General features: G+C 48.6%; 1 protein-coding gene across 2 annotated transcripts in view; it reads left to right on the top strand.

Annotated features, from left to right (window-relative positions):
• The first annotated feature begins 1187 nt into the window (after positions 1–1187).
• ABHD2 (abhydrolase domain containing 2, acylglycerol lipase) overlaps positions 1188–9065 on the top strand; it is a 95785-nt gene continuing 87907 nt past the window's right edge. For both annotated transcript variants that reach the window (XM_028122209.2, XM_028122210.2), the window contains exon 1: positions 1188–1304. The gene's annotated coding sequence lies outside the window, so the exon portion shown is untranslated. The remainder of the gene's footprint in view (positions 1305–9065) is intronic.

Genomic DNA, 9065 nt, shown 5'->3' with positions numbered 1-9065 from the left:
AACAGGAGGAGGAAAGTTCCATTTTTCCTTGTCATAGTCCTGACATGTTCTGGAAAAAATGTAACATTGCTACAAATACCACTTCCCTTCTCTCACTTAAAGGCTCCTCTCCCACCTCATCCCCTGCTCTCTCTCTTCCAGCCCTACGGTGCTCTGGCAGGGTGGCCTCGTCCACCCTTAAAAGGGGTTGCATTTCAAGCCATCAAGTGTTCTATTCTTGGTAAAGCACATGCCACTGCAAAAGCAGTTTCAGGCTCATAGAATAGAATTTTAGAACTGGGCCAAGTTCCACGGACTCATGGAGGTGAATGGGTGGGGAACCGGTCTTGATTACATGCCTGCTGAGTGCTTACCAGGTTTATTTAAATCTCCTTGTCAACTACTATTATTCCCAGTTGCCAAAGAAATCAGAAAGCTTAAGTGACTTCCTCAGACCACGCAACCAGTCTTGAGTCAACAGGTCTGACTCTAAAGGCTCCTTTCCTCCAGCTGCCTCCCACGGGGCTAGGGTCATCTTGAGAGCTGGAAGGGCAGTGGGACAGTGACAGGTGGTCCACACTGCCCGGCATGTCCCCATCACCCTAACCCAGCTGGAAGGATACAGAGGCTGCTGTCTCCACATCCTTTCCTCTCCAGGCGGCTCGGTGACTCACTATCCCCCCCTCCTCTCTCCCGGTCACGACCGGTGTTGTGCGCTGTATTCTGGGCTACGGGTGTTAGTGGGTCGGCCTGGAGCCGGCAGCCTCCGCAGCTGAGCTACCTAATCGGCCTCCCTTCTCTCAACTTCACAAGACACCTGACCTTACCCAGCCCCCAAAACAAGCTCGCAGTCACAATTGCCTCCCTCTCCGCACCCCGCCCCCATCAACATCAAACACGACCCAACCTTTAGCCCCCCTCCCTTTTCCCCGCCCCCTCCGGGCCGGCCTTATCCAATAGCGTCTCAGCCCACGGGCTAAAGACGTCAAAGCTAACCAATTGTGGAGGGCTTCTTCGCCGACGGTTCCGCCTCCACTCTGAGGAGCAGCTCCACTGACCAATGAGCAACCAGCCGGGTGCAACGAGCTCGCGGGGCTCGTAGAGCAACGGCTGGGCCGCCCAATGAGCGGGCGGGTTCCGTGTCAGGGGCGTGGCAGAAACGGTCGTCAGGGGCGTGGCGGCAGTTGCTTGGGCGGGGCCGGTAGCGGCGGGAGCTGCGCTGGCCAGGGGTTCCGGCTGCATTTCCATGAGCGCCGCCGGCAGCCGCGGAGCTGCAGGAACCGGGCTGGGGGCAAAGCCGGGCCGCGGTAGTCAACCACGCGCAGGTAAAGCCACGGCCGAGCGAACTCCGCTAAGCCGGGATCGCGCCCGGTATCCGTCGGGCCAAACCCCTGAGCCCCGAGGTCCCCGTGGTGGCTCGGCCCATCGCGCCGCCTGCCTGCGCCTCTGATCCTCCCGGGCCTGTCACCTGGCGCCGCAGGGGTCCCCAGGGCCGGCTCGCCCAGTGGCGGGGAGGGAGGCAGCCTGGACCGCAGCGGGTGGGGTACGCCTTTCTGAAAGCCCTTTGTCCCCTCCTACCTCGGGTACCGAGGATGGGGACATCCCTGACTGCGGCCTCCCTGCCGGCCATCCCTCCATCGGTGCTCACTCTTGGGACCTCTGGGGTCTGGGGAGGGGGTCTGCCGACCCAGGCCTGGTGATAGAGGTCTGGGATCCGCACCTGGAAGGAGAGGGCCGAGGGGCCTGATTACAGCTCCAGGTATCCGGGGGGCCTACGCGTTTCAGGGCTCCAGGGGAGCACCAAGGACCCATAGGTTCAAGTTGTAAAGGAGGCAGCTTTTGACCCAGTCGGAGGCGCACTTATTCAGCTTGGCCCCACGCCAAAGACTGTTCTAGGCGCTTCGTGGGCTTTACCCACAGAGAGCTGTCCAGCAGTGCAAGCCGCTGCCTGCCCAGCGAGGCAGCCGGTGCCTCGACCTTGGAAGTGTCCAGGCAGAGGCCAGATGACAGCCACCTGTCAGGGATGCTTAGAAAAGACTCTAAAAAGGAGGGCTGCATGACCCACCTGTAAGGCCCTTCTCCACTCAGATGCACTCTGGGTGACCTTTAATGCCTAGCTTGAGAAGGATATTTCTGGGCGTCTGTTAGTTGGGAACTGGCTGTTGAATTCACCATAATGGATTTTGTGGTCTCAAAATTTTGTGGTCTCAACTCTGAAGAGTGGGTGTCAGCAAAGAGAATGGAGTATACCAAGAAGATAAGGTTTATTTAGCCATCATGAAACTCTGTAATTAGAACAAGCCTGGACTGCATTTCTTGATCTCCCCCCACTTCCTCTCTTTTGGTTCCCCCCCTCCTCCAGTGGGTCAGTTTCACCTGCATTCCAGTAACCACATCCAAGGGCAGGTTCCAAGAACAGGCTCAAGAGAGGGGGCCTTGGAGACTGTAGGTTTGGCACAGTTAATGTGCTCTGCGCCCAGAACTTTTCCAGGGCCGTTTCGTTACAACCGCGTTAAGTCGAGTCCAAAGGAGAAATCATACAGTACCCCTTTCATTACTCCCTGTCATTTTCCTGAATGGAGAGGACATAGTAATCTTCTGAAGGTCAGGAGGCAGAGAAAGAACCTGAACATAACTTGCTGCTTGTTTCAGGATGAATTAATCTTTGAATAACCAGTTAGAAAGCAGACCAGGTCATAGACTGTGGATGGTCAGCACGTGGACTTGGGGGCGTTTTAGAGCTGACGATCCCTTAGTTAGAGCTCACCTAATCTGTCTTTTCAATGCACAGGTGAGGAAACTAAAGCCCGCAGAGGTCACAGGGCTGACTGGTCATTGCAGAGCCATGACTAAAGGATGGTCTGTTGACCCTGGAGTTAGCCAGTGCATGACTTGTGTTTTACTTGCACTCTCGGTCTATAAATTCTAGAGGGGTCCAGACAGTTTAGGAGCACAGATTTTGGTGTGAGTGCCCGGATTGGAATCCTAGCCTTACTTCTTACAAGCTGTAACCTTTGGCAAGTTAGCTAACCTTTCCATGCATCTGTTTGCTCATCTATCAAACAGGAATAATGACGGTACTTAGATTGGAAGGTTGTTTTGAGGATTACATGAGTTACTATATCTGAAGCATTTAGAACAGTGCCTGGCACATAGTAACCACTATCGATTTGCGAAATACGATGTTCTGTTGCCTTTTTATGCCTTTTTTTTTTCCCCATATCTACCACGCAGTATTTTCTATCAGGAACTAATTTTTTTTTTCCTGTCTCCTGCCCCCAATTCATTAACCATATTCCAGATTTCATTGTCGCATAAATGTCTGTGGGGTTTTCTAAGTCACCCTGCATTTTAAAAAAGTCGTATCATTCATTTTCTCTGTTAGTCCGCTCCTTCTAATTACACTGCTTTTAGGCGACAAATCTCTCTTATTCTCTTTAAAAAGATGGAGAGAAATCCTTCAAAGTGATAAACAAAGTCCCTGATAATACAGTTCTTCACAGCATCCTTCCGAATATCAGTTCCCTCTGTTTGGCCCTCCTGCCCATTTGTCAGTGTGATGCAGCTTGATTATAAATGGATGAACATTTTTAGATTAAGATTTCATGAGCCACTGTATTAAGTGCTTTTTGGAAGTTCAAGGATCGTGTGTCAAATGCATTTAAGCAAGTTACTTAGTCATTCAAGCAGGGGGAGCACCAGCAGCGCTGCGTTGCCTGGCAGGAACACAAGTGTGTGACTGATTTCTGCTGGTAATGTAGCTTCACCGGTTTTTCTGTTCTCTTCTCGAGCTTGAAATAAACGGGATGGCAAGTACAATGGAACAGTTTTTCCTCTCCCTGTAGTTAGAAAAGTTCCCTTTCTTCTCTTTTTTCCGTTCAGCGTCATTTCCTTTATTGTCTTCATGGTTTTGATAAACTTTCTCTTGGTTTGCCAGCCAGTTCCCTTTGAATTGGAAGATACCTGTCACCTTTATTTGCCGGCAGGAATCCGGTCACCTTTGGTTTTCCCGTCTCTGTTTTTATGAGTTTTCTAGGATGTACCAAAGATTATCAGATTCATTGATTGGAATCTTTTTAAGAGTTGATTCTGAGTTTTGGGGTTTTGTTTCCGGACATTCTATAGAGCTCGGCCATCTTAGAATAATTGTTTTAGTTTCTTTGTGTGTTAATATGGGCCCCTTTCTCTCTACCTCGCTTTCTTCTCCATAACATCTTGGCGAAAGGCTTCTCGTTTGCTGTTATTCCTTAATTCTTCCACTTAAACCTTTCTCCTGGTCATCTCCAACAGAGCCCACAAAGAGTCTAGTGGTTCCCCTCTGCCCAGAACACAAGATAGTCTTCTTTGGTCCTATGGGAGACAGGGGTGGAATCGGTCTTATTTTTTGCCTAAATCCCGATTCTTTGAAAAACCCTAGCAGGGAGACTTCCAAAGTAATAGAATTTCGTGTGGCAGAATTTCTGCTATGATCTTCTGCTAGCAGTATTCTGGTGTTTATTGCAGTGTGGGTTTTGAGTACTCCTTGACCAATTCGAGAGTGTGGATGACTCGAGCATGGGGTGTTGAAGCCTTCCTGTTCCATTTTGGACTAAACTGTCCCCAGGAACAGAGCCCTAGGGGTTCAGGCTGCCTCTGGATGTGGTCTGGCTTGAGAATTTTATGTAGCAGCTTTCCGTGTTCCAATCTCTTTGTCCATGCATGGACATTTTTAACCCTTGTGCTGCTATTTTTGTGTCGACACTGTGTGCATGCTGACATCATCTCCCCGAAGGATCATTTTTCATATCTGCATATTTATTTTTGTTGTCTTGGTTCTAAGGCATCATGTTTTTGGGATTAAACATTTTCTTTTTATAAAATGGCTGGTGTGGACAGGTGATCAGGCCTGTCGTTATCCATGAAGCTTGGGCGCTGGACCCCATTAGCAAGGCCTCCTCTTCCCATCGTTTTTTTTTTAAGATTTTATTTATTTATTCATGAGAGACAGACAGAGAGAGAGAGAGAGAGAGAGAGGCAAAGGGAGAAGCAGGCTCCCAAGGAGCAGGGAGCCCGATGCGGGACCCGATCCCAGGACTCTGGGATCATGACCTGAGCTGAAGGCAGGCGTTTAACCATCTGAGCCACCCAGGCGCTCCCATCTTTTGTAACAGTGAAGTAGCAGACAGGTGAAGAGCCTACTAGAGAACTGGAACATCGATACCTTGGGTTTGCCCTGTTTCTGATTTTCTTTTGTTGCCTTTAAGTAGAGGTTCATTAAGTTCAACAAACAGAACATCTGGTTTGCACTAGGAAAACAGCTGTGCGTTCCGTTTGCTGCATAAGGACTGTTTTGTTTTTCCTTTACATTGAACACATTTTTAATATTTTTACTTAAATTTTTAAAAATGGGTAATGCATTTATACAATGAACGAAAACGTTCGAAAGGCACAAAAGGCGAGACGGTAAACACATCTCCATCCACCCCTGACTCCTGCTACCTACTTCTGTTTCCTTAAGAGACGATCAGCGATACTGATTTCTTCTCCTCCAGGGGTGTTCCATGCACAGCCAGGACATTATATACAGCCATTAGCAAATTCATCACGATTATCCCCTTCCCTTTCACACACATGGTAGCATACTATCCGTGCTATTTGGAACCTTGCTTTTTTTTTCACTTAATATTTCTTGGCAGTATGGAAAGAGAGCTCCAGTGTCATTTTTTATGAAGGTGGTCTATTTTAGATGTCTCCTTTCCGTTTCTAAGGATGCTAAGAACCAGTCTTACTTAGGCAGCAGCCTCCCGTGGAGATCCTAAAGCATTTTCTGGATATTTACGGGCAACTATGTTTCTTCTCTACATCCCATCGCTCTAAGCCTGAGAAGAGGCCAGGTGAGGTGGAGCGCTTCTCTTAAAGGTCATCCTAGGGAGGGAGAATGGGAGCGTTGGAGAATGAGGAGCAGTGGACCTTGTGCCCTTCACCTTGCCCTCTGCGCAGAATGTGCTGGAATTTCCAGGGAAAGCTTGCTGTGTTTTCTCTGGTCTCCAGAAGGCTTCTGGCCTTCCTGATACACATTTCAGCACCCCTGTCACATCCAACCCTGGCTCCTGTACCACGGCACTGGCTCTGGTGGTCCTCACCCCGGAGCATCCAGAAGGAACCCCGCACCTCACCACTGGCCTTCCTGTTTGGGTAGCTTTGTTCAGTGCCCCACCTCTTTTCTCCAGGAAAGACCAGCTCTCCTGCCTGCACCTCTGTGAAGTATCTTTCCTAAACCAGCATTTGGGAATGTAATTTTGGTTGTTCTTAGGAGTGTTTCCCAAATTCTCTAAACCACTTTATCATTTCCAAGGTGTGAACCTGATATGGCCTGGCCAAACTTTCTCTGACGGTGACTTGAAGAAGAGAGTTTTGGGGTTCTTCATACTTGGATTTTCTATGACTGCACTTATGTGTTTTATAACTGCACAGAATTAAACACGGCCTGTGGTCTTCTGTGGCTCCCAGATCTTGCCTGGTGTTCTGTTGCCCTCTTTTCTTCAAATGTGCCTTAATCTTCATCATGCTTTCATTTACCCCCGAGTCTAATTTAGAGTCACCTTGAAATTGAACTGAACCACTAAGGTCTTAGTCCACCAGTCTAATCAGGAGTCATTGCTTTCTAATCTTTGCTCAGTACTGGGCGTCCACATTATCAACCAGTTGCACCGTAGATACTGTGCTATGTGATAGGAGAGGGAGGTGGCCTTATCAGTTATGCCTTTTCCAGTCTCCCGGGGGTAAAAGCTTTGAAAATCGCCCCATTTGTGCACAATCAGTCCAAACATCTATTCATGTACTGTTCCCTTAGTCATGTCAGAGCATAAAAAACAAGGCAGGAAGTCCAACATAGGATCGCCAAATTTTCATCTTTTCAGAGAAGGAAATAAAAAAGCCCTGTCATCTCCTGTGTTGCCATCTTTTTATTTATCTGTTTGTTTGTTTTTATAAGATCCTATTTATTTTAGAGAGAGAGGAGCAAGAGAGGAGGGACAAGCAGACTCTGTGCTGAGCACGGAGCCCGACGCAGGGCTGGATCTCACAACCCAGAGATCATGGCCTGAGCTGAAATCAAGTCAGATGCTTAGCCGACTGAGCCACCCAGGCGCCCCTTGTTTGTTTATTTTTAAGTAAGTCCTGGGCCCAATGTGGAGCTTGAACTCACGACCTCGAGATCCAGAGTCACACGCTCCACTGACTGAGCTAGCCAGCCACCCCTGTTGTTGCCATCTGTCGAGAAAAGATATTTTAACACCAAAAATGTGGGAAGGTCAATGTCCCAGGATAAAGAGCAACCTTGTAAACAGAACAGATTTAGATCAATCAAAAGGTTGAGCTGGTGGAGATGGAATCATGGCGTTGTGGGGCGGGGGCGGGGGCGGGGGGCGGGGTGCTGAAGAAGAGGATTCTGTTCAAGAAGGTTTCTACTTGTCCGGGTTCCTTAAGCAGTGCCAGCTGGTCTCTCGCTGGGACCCCAGGCCATTCATGCGGCCCAGCTGGCCTACTTGCAGCATGGTCTGCTGTGGGTTTGTGTCCAGTGTTTTCAGGTGATATGGACCACACAGTGTTGATCCGCAGTTGTAGCACCTTAGAGTGATATGAGCCAATGCACCGGGGGTCTTGATTTGTTCATGTCCAAGGCGTCATGCTGTGGTTCTTAAGGACAAGGAGAGGGGGAGGCTGGGATGGGACCCCAGCCACTCATTGGAATTGAGACCCTCCGGTGTACTTACACGTCGGTATTTTGAAGCATATGCTTAAACTTATTAAATTCTCAATTTACTATGTCAGGTGGTGCCTCATATTATTTCTGAGATAGACTGTGACTTCTCATCTGCATCCCCATGGCACTTTTTGCTCTACTCCAGTAGCACCGTGCCATTCCATCCCAAGTCAAGGATATTTCCTAGAGATCCCTTGGGTTCTCCTTAAATTAAGGACATTCAGACTTTTTGGTTTTCATGTTAACAATAGTTGGAAATATTTTCAAAAGCCTGTCCTAGATCATTGGGATAACCTCATTATATCTGGGTCCAGCCACACAGCCTCCATGCCCCCCAGTTGTGTATGAATTTCTCCTGAGTTGGAGCCAGGTAAACTGCTACAGAGAAAAGTACAGGAGGACTTAGCGTGGAGAAGATGAGTAGCATCAGGGGCGGCCAAGGGATAGCGCAGAGCCCTGTGCCGCTGAAGGGTGCAGCGGGCCTCCCAGCAGAGAGGAAGGGACCCGAGGATGCAGTCGTCACGTGGTGCCTGGTGCTCAGCCACAGGACCTGCCCAGGACGGGGAAGGAACACGGTGCCATGGTCGCGGGATTTCAGGTCTGAAAAATGGCGTCAGGGTTCCCTGGCTGGTTCAGTGGAAGAGCTTGCACCTCTCGATCTCGGAGTCGTGAGTTTGAGCCCCACATGGGGTGTAGAGATTACTTAAAAATAAAGAAACAAGGGCGCCTGCGTGGCTCAGTCGTTAAGCGTCTGCCTTCGGCTCAGGTCATGATCCCAGGGTCCTGGGATCGAGGCCCACATCGGGTTCCCTGCTCAGCAGGGAGCCTGCTTCTCCCTCTGCCTCTCCCCCTGCTTATGTTCCTTCTCTCGCTGTGTCTCTCTCTGTCAAATAAATAAATAAAATCTTAAAAAATAAATTAAAAAAATAAAGAAACAAAAAGTTTTTAAAAAATGGCATCAGCCTCCTTATATTAATGTAGTTAATCTGACCTTTACTGTTTGAATAATATTATTCGTATTTATTCGTACGTTTGTCTTGGTCCCCATCATTGTAAAAGTGCGGAACGAAATTTATACCGAGTTTTATGTTTGTACATTTTAAGAAATAGTATGATAAATCATAATTGAATAGAAGTAACTCAACTTAAATTTAAGAATTGTATAAAAAGCCCTCAGGGGATCTGGAAGGACTATTTTTTTTTCCCCCTCAGAGGGGGCCATCTAGCACCTGAGTTTAAAAAACCCCAGTGTAGGAACCCTACACTCTGTGGAGCAGAGGTTTCCAGTCAGATTTGTGTCGTGAGCAGCTCCTTTCTGTGTGCTGAGCACTTTGGAAATACT

Source organism: Eumetopias jubatus, unplaced genomic scaffold (assembly GCF_037043125.1).
Source record: "Eumetopias jubatus isolate StellerSeaLion01/CBP00866 unplaced genomic scaffold, mEumJub1_p1.0 scaffold_7, whole genome shotgun sequence".
Taxonomy (NCBI): Eukaryota; Metazoa; Chordata; class Mammalia; order Carnivora; family Otariidae; genus Eumetopias; species Eumetopias jubatus.
Note: the sequence above shows the minus strand (reverse complement) of the source record. Positions and strands in the feature narration are given on the sequence as shown.